Below are 17,588 nucleotides of genomic sequence, written 5' to 3'. Positions count from 1 at the left end.
TTTAAGATCATAAAGTAGAGGGAACTGCCTTCCGGAATGTTACCTAACCTTCCAGGTATTTTAAAAAGGTCCATTCTAATAAAGCATTACATTCAAAAATAGAAAGTCCCCCCTCCCAGCCCCTCACCCCAGCCCAGCTCAACTAATGTTCTCAATTAGCTGTGGAAATAGGAACTGGGAGAAGATGGATAAATGCAATACATTTCCATTATCCAATTAATCATATTACATAATTAGTTAAATTAGATTTTCATAACCTAATACAAATAGAATCACACAATCATGTTAAGTTGAGCCTTGAAAGATTGATAGGATTTTGCTAGATACACATGGGAGGGAAAGGTATTCAAGCTAGAAGATACAGAACGAACTGATGCACAGGAACAGGAAGTCAAATTCTGTTAGAGGAGGATTCGTGGAAATAATGGGGCATTTTGTCACTTCAGCATCCCTCAAAAATCCCTACTGCAACATACTCAATAATGAGCTATCCAGCCACTGACCTCCAGTGTCTCAATGACTTGAAGATAACCCAGAGTTCTTGAAGGCTTTGCCAGCAAAATGTTAGCTATGCTAGGTCCCTCCAGGTAGTAAAGACTCCAAATGTGAGCCTAGTGATGGACTTGATGTCCAGTACATGAAAATGAATCCAGGTAAGTTTAGAGAGATCAACTACTTCCTTTATTGATGAGCAACCAATTTTTCAGGCACAGCATCTCTGGAATATCACCTACCTAGCTGAAAAGGGGCCATGATTCACATCTGCACTGGTTTTTCCTACAGTGACAAAATCACATGACCTTAAAGTATATAAACAATATACATCTCTCATGATGTTATCTGTCTAGGCTCTGACTCTACAGTGACAATTGTGGACAGCTCCTCCTACCCTAAAGATACTTTTACAATAGCATATGAGAAAGTACTTTGCAAACTGTATAAATGATTGTGATGCAATTTGAGGAACTTCCAAAAGTTATGCAATCCAACTCATTAATTATATATATATATATATATATATATATATATATATATACACATATATATAATTAATGAGTTGGATTGCATAACTTTATTTATTTGTTATTATTATTATTTTATTATTATTAAATTATTTATTATTAATTATTTATTTTTAATTAAAGGATTATTTTTAATACATGTATTTATTTTTTATGTATGTATATATGAAATATACATGAAAAATATGTATATATTTTTATATATGTATATATATATACATATATATGCATATATATAATTAATTAGTTAATAATCCCTCCCCCCAACATATTTAGGCAATGATCATCTGATTGCTGCTTAAAAACTTTCCACAAAAAAGAATCCATTAATTCCCGAGTTGCCCGTTTCATTTTGGAGTACTTTGCACTTTTAGGAAATCTTTGCTTATATCAAACTAAAATTCCACACATTACTCCTAGTTATTCCTCATGAGTAAGACAGAAAAAAATAATCCTTCTTTCTTCTGGTGACTTTTTAAATAAAGTTAATTATTATATCTTCCCTACCCCTGCTCAAGCATGCTCTTCTCCAGAGAAAACATCCCAAGTTCTTTCTGGTTTTCTTTAAGACTATTTTAAAGTTTTCTTTCTTTAAAGATACTCTACCTTCATAATTGTCTTTCTCTAGACACTCTCCAGATTTCCAGTGTCCTTTATAATATGTAGAATCCACAACTGAACATAATACTATATGACATTGGTAAGCTACTACTAAAATACTCTCCTTCCCTTTCTCCTAAACAGAGTGCCTCTCCATGTAACCTAAGAAAGCACTAATTTTCAGCCTACTAAAATCCCCATATCCTTGGGGTTCCCTGGACACATCTTCCATTTTTTAGGAGCAGAGATAATATTTTAAGCACAAATGTGAGATATTTTTCCTTTATTGTTATCATATTGAATGATCTATCCTGTCCAAAATATTTTTTGAATCTTAACTATATTACTCAGTATGTTCTCTCTCCTGTCACCTGAAACTTTCTTAAGAACATCACCTCTGTTTTTATCCAAGCCATTGATAAATACATAAATAAGTAGCTTAGGATCAAGCTGCTGCACTCCAAGATTGTGTTGAACTGGCTACTGGCTACTCTTTAAGTCTAACTCTTTACTCAATTATCCATTTTTTATATTATCAACTAAGCAAAATCTCTGCATCAATTCAATAAGAATTGTATGAGAAATTTGTGAAATGTCATAAAAAATCTAAGTAATTTTAACAACTGTGATGTTATAGGTTATTTCTGAAAGCTTACATCAATAAACAAATTATTCTTAAGCAATAAATTTTCAGCACTGATTATTATTGGCAAAGCAAGACAGATTGGAAATTAGTGTTCAGTTGAATCCTTTTATTAAAAGACACTATTTTGTACATGTCCAAATCACCTCACATGGAGACACCTACAAAGTTGAGAAGCTAGGAACCAGCTTCTTGGAGAAGGTGTTTGTGTTCCCTTACCACATGAATGGGAACTTCTTTCATTTGTCTATGTAGCCAAACAAACTGTTTAAAAACTGTCAGACTAGGATAATTTTTCTTTCTTTTTTTATCTTTTTCTATACCCAAAAGGTGAAGATCTTATTTAACTACTGTACAAGGATCATGAATTGAACTGAGTAAGGGGAATGACTATTTTCCCTTCCCGCTTTTAGGCCCTATGGCCCCTCAAATTGTTCTGGTTCATTTCTCCTTTTTAGTTCTAGGCTCAAATTATGGAATCCCCCATAAGACCTAAATTTGAAATAGTGACCTTTCAGGCAGGATTCTAGCCTATTGGTTATTGCCAGCAAGGAAGTCCTAAGAAGCCAGGACTGGGGATTCAAATCTGGATAAGTTATTTGGACTTGGAACGTGATGGCAATGTTCTATATAGGAACTGAGCTAAACTGTGAATCTAATCTCTTCTCCTCCCCAAACACTGAGGAACAATGGGGAAGTTATGTTACACTCCCCCCTCCCTTCCCAGAGATTGAGGGAATATCTATAAATTTATTTCTGCTGTACTTTGAAATAATTATCCCTTTGTAAAAGCTAATCCATTAAATGCTAAAATGAAACTAGGATATAAGGGACCTATAAAATTGATGAAACTCCATCAACAGTGCTTGAGCCAATGTCAGAGAAACTAGTTATCATAAAACTTCCTTAATGATCATGGAGTACCTGGGGAAGAGGTGAAAAGTAACATCCCTGGGCTTCAAGTAGTGAGGGGCAGGATAAGCATTGCTACAGTTAATAACAATTACTTCTGAGAGAAAGACAGAAATAAAAATATAAAAAAAGCACAGGAAGTATTGGATAAAGGAGTACTTTAGTTATTCCATGATTGATGTTCAGCTATAATCAACTCTTTCATGACTCTATTTGGTGTATTCTTGGCAAAGATGCTGGAATGGTTTACCATTTCATTCTCCAGATCATTTTACAGGTGAGGAAACTGAGACAAATAGGGTTAACTGACTAGCCCAGGGTCATGCAGCTAGTAAGTATCTGGGGCCAGATTTGAACTCAGGAAAATGAGTTTTCTCAACACCAACCTCAGTGCTCTGTATACTGTGTCACCTAATTGCCCAGATATTCCATACAATCCTTTACTCAATCAAAATTATCCAATATTTCTGTATTATCTCCTGACAAATGACTATCCAACCTTTTCTTAGAGCTCTCTTATAAAGAGAAACCTACTTAATTCTTTCTGAGAAAGTCTATCTCACTTTAAAATGATTTTAATTACTGGGAAATTTTCTCCTTGTATCAAAATTACACCTACAACTTCTCTCCACTACTCCTAATTTTGTCTTCAGGGGCTAAACAGAATAAATCTAATCCCTTTTTGATTAGGCAGCCATTCAAGGACTATGAGAAGTCATAACTCTTTTCAAAAAGAAGGAATGGGAAGAGATTCAGGAATATGAGATGCTATAACTACAATATGAAAAGCAAAATAGCCTAGTAAGAGGCTGACTAGGAAATATAGCATGAAAAATTTAGTCATTTAAAGTATCCACATAACCCCTTAGTCATAGGATCTTGGAAGGGGAATGGCCTAAATGTCTTAAAACCTGCTTTTTGTGAATTTTATCTAAATCCATAAGAAGGAGGTGTGATTCTGCAGACTTGATAGACATTTTATTCCAAGTGAAGCTGTAGCAATAACTGACTTGGGTGCATTCCAGTGAGTGCTTACTGTTCAATGTATATACTACTTGAATGTTGTATATATTTGGAAAAAGAAGTGGCTTGCTTATTTGTCTGGTTATTTTATGCCTCGTTGATTCCATGTCTCCAGATCTTAACCTACATTTAGAGACACAGTGCTCCTAACCTAAAACATAGGAAGAAGAATGTAGCTGCTTCCAATATCCCTAATAGGAGTACTCCATCGCCCATGGGCAATGGATAAAAATAGGGAAGCTCAAAAACCCTGGACTCTGGTACTTATAAGGGCTGGCACTTTAAACTGGAGCTGCAGGTCTATTTTCTTGAAAGAAAAGAAAGTGAGATATTCAGGCCAGAGTTCTGCATGGTAAAACTCCTGCTTTATCACCAGGAGTCAGGGGAGGGCATTTGTGTGTTCTTGGGGACCTTTTCTCATGTGTCCGTATGTTTTCCATGTACTGGATGTGCCCTTAGGGAGTTTCAAGTTCTTCATGCTGCTGTGAGCTGTTCAAGGAGGGATGGTGACTCTGAGAGACAGCTGTGTCCTCAACAATATCTGCTGAGTTCTGGGTTCCTTTGGGTCAGATGTGAGCCCAGAAAGATGTGGAACCGATTAGATTTGTGAAACATAAACATTACTCATATCCTACTAGCCCCCAGAAAGTACCTACTCCACTCATCAGATGGATGCTCCCATCAGCCTAAATATGACTGTGCCTGGAGCATCCTCCTGGAGTCTTGTGACAGCTAGGCAGAGATCCTTGAAATCAATGCAATTTTTATAAAAGAATTTTATTATCATGGCCAGGCAAGAGAAAACAACATTCTGAATATCCTACTTGAACTTTGCGGTCTCTCTTAGGAGCATTGTATACTTCTGGAGAAAGGGAAGCAGGAAAGGTTAGGAGGGAGGTGCAGAAAGTTCAATGCCTTTGACTTGTGCAGTGGAGAATAAGGTTGACAATAAATTCACTGCTTCCACATAGCATATTTGGTGGAGAAGCCCACACACTTGGGCTTCTCCCTTACTTAGAAACTACTCAATAAATGGAAATCACAGAAAGCCAGATCTCATTCTCCAAAGACAGTGCTAAGTGAGAGGTTTAGCTTTCATATTTCCTAGAAAGAGTATATCTTATTGTTTATATCTTCATAAATGTTAAAATCACAGAGAATTTATTAATTTATATATATTATTAGTTTATTAATGTTAGCTAGGTAACAGATGCCATATTATATACTGAGGATGCAAAATTACAAAAGAAATAGCCTCTGCCCACAAGAAGCTTACATTCTAGTGGAGGAGACAACAAGTGTGTATCTAAGTACATACAAAAATATGTGCAAATGGAAGGAGGGAGGCCAGGAAAAGCCTGCTTTAGAAAGTGCCTGAATCAAACTTTGAAGGAAAACTAGGTATTTTAAGAAGTGGGGATGAGAAAGGAGTGCTTTCAATAGAACAAAAATTGCCTGCATAAAGGTTCAGAAAAGAAAATATAGTATATGAGGAACAATAGCAAAGGAATACAATTTGGCTGGTTCAGAGACTATGAAAAGAAAGTTTTATATTAAAAAGACTGAAAAAGTAATGTCACAGAATGATATTGGGAACAGGGGACAAGTAATTGTTTTCTTTCTTATTTATCAAAGAGCTATGAATTTTTTCAGTAAACTCTCAAAGAACAATTATATTATTTTGTTGTCCAGTTGTGTCCATTCTTCATAATCTTATTTGAGTTTTTTTAAGCAAAGATACTGAAATGGTTTATCATTTCCTTCTCTAGCTCATTTTATAAATGAGGAAACTGAGGCGAATTGGACTAAGTGCTTTGCCCAGATTACAGAGCTACTAAATATCTGAGGCCAATTTGAATTTGTCACCCTGAATCCAAGCCCAGCATTCTATCCACCAGCTAGATGCCTTCATCAAATCATAGATAATTATAATTTACATCATTGGAGGATGTATCCATACATCTAACTCTATGACAAATCACTTATTCTTTCAATTCTCCAAATTTACAAGTCTGAAGGTTGAAGGGCAGGTGCCATTCAAAATTCATAGAATGGGTTTCCTCCCTAAGAATTCCCTCAAACCAATGAAATATCATTTATTTATTGAATGTGATTGTGAGGAAATCTGTCGTGAACTATTCAAGGAAGGTAGATAATAACTTTGAGAAACAGCTGTGTCTTTGATTGCACCTGTTTAAGTGCAACCCCCCCCCCTCCAAATCAATAGCATTCCATGTTAGACAAAAAATAATCATCAGATAGTCTACCACTAAAATACTGTGGGGACCAAAATGCAAACTGCCAGTTAGCAAGTAAAATTAGTGTTTATATATTATACATGTTGAATTGTTGGGAATATTGCCTTTGGAGGTTGTTGACAACCATAGAAAATATGCAAAATTGCTTAATAGGGAAGGTTTTCCCTACAGATACCCATTTGTTCTCTATAAGGATCTCTAAGGACCTCTAATTACTCTTCCAAATATCACAGTTTTTCTAAAAAGATGAAAATAAGACAATCTAATGCAAAAATTTTCTAGCTATAGATGTCATTCCACCTCTTCCCAACCTCATACATAAAAGGTTTTCAAAATTTCATGTCACAGGAAAGGTGTGTGACTATCATACCAATAGGTGAATTTTATTACTTTTCTTTGGTTTTTCACAAAGAAGTGTAATACAATGTCATTATATAGACAACCACAAGAATTTCAATATACAAAATTAAACAATTTTTTTTGGAAATCAGATTTTCTAATAGAAAGGAGCAATAATATTATGTTAGGAGAATATATTTATCTCAACAATGTTATGCCATCCAACAAATAAGAAGGAAACGGTTGATAGAAAAACATCAAATGGCACAATTAAAAATAACATTGACACCTTGCTTTTGGAGGCTTAACACACTAAAAAATAGATTTCTTTGTTTCTGAGTGCTCATCTTTATGCAAGAAATTAATTCATGCATAATGCATAATAATTTTTGTTTGGGTTTGTACCTTCTTTCTTAAAGGTTTGAAAGTAATATAGAAGACAGATCAGAGCAAAGGTCTTTTATCTCATTAATTTTTACTCAGAGTTTAAGAAATGTAATTTTATTGCAAATCTAAGGATATTGTTTTTTAACTCTCTATTTCTGTCCTTAATCTTGCTTTAACTGCATTTACTGAAACTACCTGAGCTGAGCCAGAATAAACAAAGATAGAAGGGATGGGGGAAGGGGTAAATTAATCCTTATCTCCAAAGGCTGTTGCATGAAAGAGGGATTGTTTGCTTGGTCTCAGAGTATAGAGCTGATACTAATAGGTAGTCATTACCATGAAATTTTCTCCAAATTGAATCATCTATTAGGGTGTCTTAAGAGGCAGAGCTGATTGTTAAATTTTCAGTATGTGCATTCTCACCTTGGAAATCAGCAAAGACTAAAAATCAAAAGTTGATTTATTGTCTAGACACAAGAAAGTATTGTAGAAAATGTTAAAAATGCCAATTTAACTTAAAAGTATGTCCTATGTGAATTTTTTCCCAGAGAACCAACTCTTAAATATTTGCTAGCATACCACTGGGGCTCACTGTTTGTGTAGTTGTTCAGTACTTTCAGTCATGTCTGACCCTTCATGATTCCCATTTGGGATTTTCTTGTCAAAGACATTGGAATGGTTTGCCCATGGTCAACTAACTTTACAGATGAAGAAGCTGAGGCAAGAAGGGTTAAGTGATGTGTCCAGGGTAACTCACTGGGGCTACCTCATGGTGTATCATTTGCTTTTACTGAAGATGTGTAAACAGAGGCTGTCATCATTTTTTAAAGTATGCTATTGATGAAGGTCTTAATTCTTTTTTTTTTTAATTTAATTATTTTATTTTTAATTAATGTAATAAAATGAACATTTCTATAATATAGTAGAATAATTAAAAAGGTGATTGCACATGAAACCACAAATGTATTAGTATAACTTACAATTCCTTTTAAATACATAATAAATTTGTCATGTAAATTTTTTTCTTCTTTTCCCTTCACCACAGAGATCAGTATCATTAGACACAAATATATGTATATTTATATACACACATATATATGTATATTATATGTGTGTATGTATGAATATATATAATGTCATTCTATTAACATTCCTATTTATTATTTTTCTCTGGATGTAGATTCCATTTTCCTTCATATGTCTTTTGTATATTATTGATGAGGATCCTATGAGTAAGACTCATTAAATTTCAGTGTGCTTTCCATCTCTATGATTCTACAACTTTCATGAAAAAGATAATAATGTTCTTCTCCAAACTTACTTCCATTCCTTAAATACTGTTATTATTGACATCATCATTACATTAAAAAAAAAGCTGCTTTCTTTTCTCATGGATGAGGAATAGATAGATGTGTCTATCTATTTCTATTATTTCCTTATGTATTAATATGCTACATGACAGGTATTTCTTTTCCACCAATAAACCAACCTTATTTTTTAAAAGAAGTTCAGGTGAAGGCCTTATTTGTCTTTTGGAGGCAATCAGGGCTCAGTGGCTTGTGCAGTCACACAGCTAAAGTCAGATAGGAACTGATTTCTCCTGATTTCAGGACTGATGCTCTCTCTACTGCACCACCTAGCTGGAGCACTTTTGACCCTCTTTCTTAATGTAGTTAACCTTCTAAATTTAAATCTATATCTGTTGATAATATTTTTGCATTAAAGTGTGTTTTTAAGTATAAACCAATATATAAATGGTCATTATAATCATATATTTTCTTAAATTCAAGTCTAAGCTAGTATCTGCCTCCTTACCACCCAAGTTCCTTTTAATCCCTTTTTTTATTTTGTTGTGACTTCCTGAACAATTCATAATCCAGGATTAAAAATCCCTGTTAATTTGCAAACAACTTGGTGGATTTCTCCTTTAGACATCAGCTCCCCACTTTATAGCTATCCTTTGGGGTCCATGTCATGAGACCCCTTTAGAAGTGAAGCCAAGTTATAATGAGATCCTTTGGGTGCTTTTGTAACTAAAACCTCTTGGTTAGAATCCAAGATGTGCTTGGCTTATTTTTAATTCTGCTCTATGGCAAATAAGGATTTATGTGTATTTTTTGTTGTAGTTTTACTCCAGCATATTTTCTAATAGATCAGCTTGTTCCCAGCAAAATCTCCTCACATGTGTTTCCTTTCTGTTCTTTTCTAATAGAAACCTTTCTCACAAGCTGGGTCACAATGACATGGGAGAAAATAGCAGTAATGTAGGGAATCTGATACAAACAGTTTGCCACTGCACATCTTTGATTATCATGATGGCCACATGAGAGACAGAGACCAAAATATCCCCTGAAAGGACAATTCATATATTTCTATAGAATACATATCAAATGTCCAGGCTTCATCTTAAGGACCCATTTTCATGATACATCATTCAACCTAGTTTTCTATCTCACTGGAAACATTCTCCAATTGCTGCTGAGTGATTGCAAAAATCACATTCATAATCCTCATTCTAAATTCCTCCAAAGAATGTGGTTTTCATGAGTCAACAAAGGTTTAAAATGTTTCCTTCTATTATGTGTACATCGGATTGCTCAAAGTTTCAAGTTACATAGGGATTTTATAAACCTAGAATAGGAGCTAGTGATCCAGGAGGGAATAAAAGAACACATGTTATGAAAGAAATTAAAGATTCTCTGTCTGCTCATAGTCTTAAATGAGAAGATTTATGTAGTTTTCAAATTTTAAAGTATTATATTTTAAATAAAGTTTAAACAAATACATTTATTAATAACATAACTAAATAATAAATAATCTTAAGTAAATAAGTTTAAACAAAATTAAACTTTAAAAGTAAAGTAATACTTTAAAATATTATCTTTTTAACTTGTAAGGGAGCAGCAAAAGTGCAATTTCTCAGGTTTCCCTTGAAAACTAAGATTACTTAAATGATTCTGGAATCTTAATATTTGAGATATAAATTTGACCCAAATGTTTCTGTGATTGTAGAATCTTTATTTGCTTGTTTCCTTATTTTCATCAAACATTGTAAACTATTGTAACTTTCCTTTTTATTCCTGAAGGATAGCATTTAAGTTTTATCCAAAAACTAAAGCAAGGATTATGAACTATTCTTCCATTTAATTTAGGAAAAATAATCCATGTTTTTTGAAGTTGGTTCTGAAGTTGATTTTTTGGACAGAAAACTTCTTGCTTTTATTATTATCTCATCATGACAGTTGAAACTTGCTCTGACACTGGAAGAAAAAAAATCAGTGGATTTTCTTATGCTATGTATAAAATAGGTATCATATATTTGGAAAGAACATAAAGCTTTTGTTCAGTCCTCCAATGAACTGTCCAAGAAGGGGTATTGTTAACAGTAAAAGATGAGAAAAGGCTGGAAAGCATCCCATACTAAGACATAATTTTCTTTTTGTTTGCCTGTGTCCATGGGGAAAGATTTGCTTGTTTGTTTTCTCAACTTAAGGCACAAAGAAATTTCTTTTGATTGCATCTGATACTTGGCTGGAAAGTGGTTGCATAAGATGCAACTCATCCTTGCCTTCCCATTAGTTTATTTTCAGAAGAGGGGAGAAATAGGAAAGGTAAAATAAAGTTCCCTCAATCCTCAAAGGATTTTTATTCAAAGGAACAAAAAGGAGATTACCTACATGACAGTAATCTCTTAATAATCCTTGCTCCTTTACTACTCAATTGAAACTGCTCTCTGAAAATTACCAGTTGTCTCTTAATTGTTGAATATGGTGATCTTTTCTCAGTTTTCATCCTTCTCAACCTCTCTGCATGAACCATTTGACACTGTCAACCATTCTCTCTTCCTGGATACTCTCTCCTCTCTGAGTTTTCATAGTTACTCTTTCTTACTTTCTTCTCCTCAGTGTCGGTGACTGGATCATTTCCCATATCACACATTCTAACTGTGAATGTATCCCAAAACTTCATCCTGGGCCTCCTTATATTTACATGGCAAAATGATGAGTTTACAAGTGCAGATGACTCCCAAATTTGCAGCCCTAATCTCTCCTTTAAATTCTACTTTTGTCTCTTCAATTGCTTATATTAAAGTTCAAATTTGGTGTCCTCTAGACAACTCAAACTCATTATATCCAAAACTGAAATAATTTTCTTTCCCCTTAAACCAGTTGAAGAATGAGAGCATCCTATCCTCATTTACCAGGGTTTACAAAAATTTTATGTTCAAATCTTTACTCCCCCTTGGATCATATAACCAATGCTGTGAAATGTACCTCCAGAACATATCTTATTTCTGTGCCCTTTTCTCTATTCACATGGCCATCATCTTAGTACAGTCACATCTCACATGGACTATGCAATAGTTTCCTAATTAGTTTCCCTGCCTCAAGTATTTCCTCTCTTTAATTCATCCTGTGCACAATTGACAGTCATTTTTCTTGAATGCAAGTCTGATCATATCTCTCCCCAATCCAATAAAAGAAAATGGTTTCCTCTTTTTTTAAATTTAATTTAATGTTTTATAATTTTTAAATTTTTTTCTTTTTTTCTTTCTTTCTTTCTTTCTTTTTTTTTTTTTTTTTTTTTTTGTTCCTTCTTACCTTGAGGATAAAATATAAATTTTTATCTGGCTTTGAAAGCCATTCACAATTTGTGTCCAACCTACATTAGCTACATTTTTATGCATTAATGTTTTCATACTCTATAATTTAGCTGATAACTTTCCTTGAATACAAAATTCCATCTCCCATCACTTTTCAATTATACTAATTGATCTTTATGTATAAAATGCACTTCTTCCTTACCTATACCTTTTAGAATCACTTGTTTTAATTAAACCCTGCTCAAGTAACCCCTTCCCCATGAAGCCTTTCCTGATTATCTTCCTTCCAAAAATTATCTAACATGTTATACATATTGTCTCCGGAAGAATGTGAACTCTTTGAGTAGGGATCTTTTATTTTGGTTTTTGTATGCCTGGTAACATGGTAGCTGGAACATTAGGTGCCTAATAAATGCACATTGGTGGCTTGATTGATACTAATGGCTGAAGAACAGCTGTCTCTTAAACTCAAATTAATATTTTAATTGATTTGAACCTGAATTCCCCATAGGAAATAGTCTTGTTGCTATTATTGCTATATGTCCAAATTTTTGTGCTTAGTTAATTTGTATTTCCTTACCAGATAATATTTCACCAAAGATGGGGAATCTGCCAGCGCAGGAGAGGAATTAGTGATTTATCACAAATAATCCACAATCCACAATGAATCAACCTGAAAGAACATGAGATGTGTAAAGAGAAGCTATCCCAAATGTTCATATGGACTGTTTGTGTCCAACCTGTGTGATCAGCCACACTTAGACACACTATAACTCAATTCTAACAGTGATGGTCCTTTTTGAGAACAATGGACATCAACCAATCAACCAACCATCAAAGGTGCTAAATGAAATACAAAGATGAGAAAAGATTTTCTCTGACTTCATGGAACAAATATAGAGACAAGACAGAAAAGCATATAATCAAAATTGTTCACTGGCTTTGAACTCCAAGAACTTGGGTTAAAATCACTTACATCATAATCTTTTATGATCATAAATTTTACTGTTGAGAGATCAGGGACTTTAAAATTTATTTAAAACTCATTTTGGTGCTGGGAGTGAAGGCCCAACAATATTAAATCATTTATCCAATATCACAAAGTAGGAAGTGGTAGGACCAAAATTCAAATCAAGGTCTTGTGTGGAAATGCATGGCCTTTGACTCTCTGAGCCTGATTTACCCCCATCTGATAGTCTCAAGTTTCTTCCTAGCTCTGAGTCTCTTGTCCATCAGTATCCTATAATATATAATATATTGTATGAGATGTTGAAGCATATAATTGAAGACTGACTTTAATGCTAATCTATTGGTTATATCAGTATGCCTTCAAGTGGATGAGAGCTGACAGTTCTATATCATTAGAGGGACATCCTGAAGAGTGCAAGTGCTGGTCAGTTTAAAAAAAAAGTAATTGAAAATCCAGATAAGCTCACCTGTCAGAGCCATAATTGCAAAAGTCAGTGCCCAGAGCAAATTCATTTGAGTCACGAGGGAGTGTAGGAGTGGATTGTGGTCCAGGGAACAGCTTCATGTTTAGTACATCATATGGCAGATAGTGATTTCTTAATAAAAGTTTGTTGATTATTGACTCTTTCCCAGCACACTGCTAATCCTGTGGCTACCCTAGAGCTGGGTAGCTGTTCTTTGCGTGTGTGTGTGTGTGTGTGTGTGTGTGTGTGAGAGAGAGAGAGAGAGAGAGAGATAAAAGTTTCTGAAGAGCCAGTCCTCAGTCCTGCTCTGAAGCAGGCCACACCTGAGGACCCCAGGTTGTAAAAATACAAATTAATGTAATGGTATTGAATTGTGGATCTGGGTAGTTAAGATAAATTCAAAGCAACCAAGTAGCAAGAAATTCAGAGAAGAGATGTTTTCAACCCCTTATCTAAGTAGCTCCATCCCTGAAGTGCTAGACCTGCTTGGGCAGATTTGCTAAAGGAAATGTCTCCAAGTGTTCTGCTTGTCTCCATAAATTGTGTTATATTCCTCCCATGATGGGAAGATCCAAAGTGCCTTCACTTTCTTAACAGACCAGAATTTGAGAGGAAAAAAAATCCTTAACATAGAAGCAAAGTTTCTTTATAGCCTGAAAGTAGATTAGGGGACTGTACCCCAGTCAACATTCATCCCTAAATCAAGCAGGATTTATTCTGGCTTTTTACCCACACTAAACTTAGTCTGGGGGAGTAAGACATCTCTAGTGGTTCAGCCTGATCCTTATTTTGTGGCTGATATAATAGGGCAATAGAGTCTTTCTGCCCTTTTTTTCTTTTTCTGGAAGACCAGTACATGTAGGAAACTCACCTACTCTAGGTTTATAAAATCCCAATGCAACTTGAAAGTTTAAGCAATCAGCAAGTGCACATAGTAGAAAGAAACATTTTAAATTTTTGTTGACTTATCAAAACCACATTCTTTAGAGGAATTTAGGATTAAGATTATGAATGTGATTTTTGCAATCGTTTAAGCAGCGATTGGAGAATGTTTCCAGTGAGACTGAAAAAGCCCTGATTACCCTATCTTAGTTATATCTCTGACAACTTGGATACAACTCTTATGTCACTGAAGTCCTTTATGGTGGTGACAATAATTTCACAACATTCCATATATTTATCACCAGACTTGGCAATAAATCCTGCATGATAGCTATAATTTTGAGTTGTCACTGCAGTAGCTAGCTGCCAGAAGCTAAGGTGAAGAAGTGTCTGTGGTGAAGAAAATTAAAAAACAATCAGAGACAAGATTTTTCTTTTTCTGGCAGGAGGAAAAAGGAGGCAGATTTTGAGTTGTGTGACTGTGAAAAGGAATGTTTGACTACATCAAGCTGAATAGAAGATGTGCCTAGCAGGAGGGACACAGCCAAAGATCATCAAAATCTGCACATTGCAGCATTAAGTGTCATCTGTATTCTCCCTGCGCAGGAGGCAGGATGTCTTCATTTCATACATCATTTATTTCTCACCCTCAATAGTGATTCCACAAAGTCAGGCTGAGTCTCTAGGTTTGGAAGTAGTTATCTAGTTGCTCTAGCAACTGCTGGTTGGAATTTATCTCAACTACCCAGATTCTGGATTCAGTACTATAGAATTCAGCTACACCAGAATTTAAAGGGGTTTATGCTGTATGAAGTAGTCCCTGTTCTAGTTGCCATTTTCAATGCAAGTCAACTTGTTGGATTTGTCTGTGGTGTAATGGACATTTGGGTGTTTCTGCATTAATCCCTTGAAGTTATTTGCATATGATTGTGCTGTAGAATAATACATTTTAAAAGTAATTGCTTTAATCCTTTTATGACCACTCATAAAGAATAAGAACTGAATCTATAATTTCAGGAGCACAGGAACTCTCAGGTAAGGGAATTCTTTACCAATATAGGCTGACACCTTTTCTGAAATTTATAATGTTAGAGAGTCATCTAAGACACTGAGAAGTTAAGTTAATTACCCAGTACAGGCCTTCCTGGCTTTAATACTGACTCTCTACCAATAATACTTCCTCTCTGACCATGACATGAAAGCAACAAAAACCTATTCCATGTACAGAAAAGAAACCATTTCTTTGTATTTATTGGAGTAGTTCAAAGAGACTTCAGTTTCTCAATAATAAATTTCACATATACTTTGAATTGTTCTGAGGAAACTACTCATTACAATTTAAAAATTTAATGAATCATCGACTTCTCAAAATGGGTTGACTTTCCACTAATATGCATCATAACCATGTATTCTTGTCTATGTTGATACACAGTGGAAAGGGGGACTGGATCTGGAATCACTTTAGTGATGCAATACATGTGTGAGATTGGGCAAGACAGTCAACCTTCCTGAGCCTCACTTTCCTAATATGTAAAATGCAAGAGTTGAACTCAGACTCTGAGATCTTTCACTCCTTACATAAATCCATCACAAGGGATCCACTCAAAAACTTAAAAACTCTTCTTTCAGCTCTCTTGACATTGCATGGATTCTGGCAGATCTTGTCTGAATGTCTACCTCTTGCTATTTGCCTGGCTTATCTGTTTGGGGGCCACATGATTATTTCTCCTGTATTCCAACCTCTTCATATCTACTACACATCTTTCTATTGCATTCTGAGTGATTTATTATTGCTTTTTTTTTTTGACTTAGATTTATACATATCTGAAAGTGTATTGGTATTAGAAAGACAAGCCTTTGTTTCAGAGAGATTCTTGATCATTCAAAAAGCTACATAATTTTTTAAAGGAAAAAGAGCCTGTCTTCCTCCTATTTAGTTCAAGACATACTTCATATTTAATAATAAAATATATAGCTATAGAAAAATGGCATATGAATATTATTTCTGAAACATTAATGCTGGAATTCTTAACCCTGTTTTATGACAATCTAGGTATCACAAATAAGGACTGTCATAATTTTTTAATTCATTTCTTTCTTCATTCTGCTCTTGACTCTTGCCACCACACCCCTAGATTCACCCAGACTTCACACTGAAAGTACACTTTGCCCTGTCTGATTCCTCCCAGTCATTTTAAGGAAAGAAACTAGGCTAGTCCAGTCTCCACCTCTCTGGTGGATGAACTCTAGTTTCTGTACTTTCTCTGCTATTGCCCCAGAAGGTCATCATTTCTGTCCTCATTTCTCTCTACTCCCTTTTTTCTGGTTTTCCAATTCCCTTTTATGTGTAACTATTCACTATTAGAAAGTAAACTTCTTGAGGGCATTAAGTGTTTTTTTCTCCCTATTAATATTTCTAGTCCTTATAGTAATACCCGAAACATGTTATTTGTTTTTCAGCCATGTCCAATTGTTGGTGATCCCATTTGGGGTTCTCTTAGTAAAAATAATGAAGTGAGTTCTCCAGCTCATTTTACAGATGAGTAAACTAAGACAAGATTTGAATTCATGAACATGAATTTTCTGGATTCCAAGTCCAGTGTTCTTATTCACTGGACTACCTAGCTGTCCTTATTTCAATATCATAGCAATAACAAAGTCCCTGAGTGTTGAACTTGTTCTCTCTTCATATTCTTCAATAACTATAGATCTAGCAAGGAATAATACCTAGCCTTTACAAAGCATCTTGAGGTTAGCAAAATATTTAAAATTTTATTCTGTGAACGATATTGAGACTCCTGCCTGGGAAATGATACAATGAAAAGTCTATCACCATATATGTTTCAGCTAAACAAGATCACATACTATTATTCAATAAACAGATTTGTTTTCTTTGACCATTCATGAAAGTCCCACTTTGGGAGTGAAGGCACAGATGTTTTTCATTTGCTGTTGTTGTTTTTGTTTCACACTACTCCCTCCATTTTCCTTGTTTATCTATTGAAATGCCTAACTGGGACCATTAAGAGTAAAGCTGTCAAGAAAAAATAAGTTTCAGCTGCTGATTGTAATGTGCTGATCAGTGGTTCCAGCTTCTTCCCACTCTAAGCCTTCCCTGATATTAAAGAACTGGCTATCTTTGTAGAAGAAGAAGAAGGCCAATGAATTGGCTTCAGCCGCAGAACTTTTCCGCTTCCAAGATACCTTCCGTCTAAGAGTATTCTTTTCCTCATTTTCCTACTTTTTGAGTTCTCCCCTAATCTTCTCTCATCTAATCATTTGACAAGAAGAAAAAAGGACAAAGAGACAAAATGAAAGTAGACTAAGGAGCCCTGATTTTTATGGGCAAGAAAGTATCAGCAGCAGACAGGAAAATTGACAATTTTTGAAATGTTCCATTGATTTGAGTATCCTGGTTTTCTTTCCATTTACTTCATTCTATGTTAATAAAATGCAATCTTCTATTTGAGTCTTTGGAATACTTCC

The sequence above is a fragment of the Sarcophilus harrisii genome, chromosome 3, assembly GCF_902635505.1.
Source record: "Sarcophilus harrisii chromosome 3, mSarHar1.11, whole genome shotgun sequence".
NCBI lineage: Eukaryota > Metazoa > Chordata > Mammalia > Dasyuromorphia > Dasyuridae > Sarcophilus > Sarcophilus harrisii.
Note: the sequence above shows the minus strand (reverse complement) of the source record.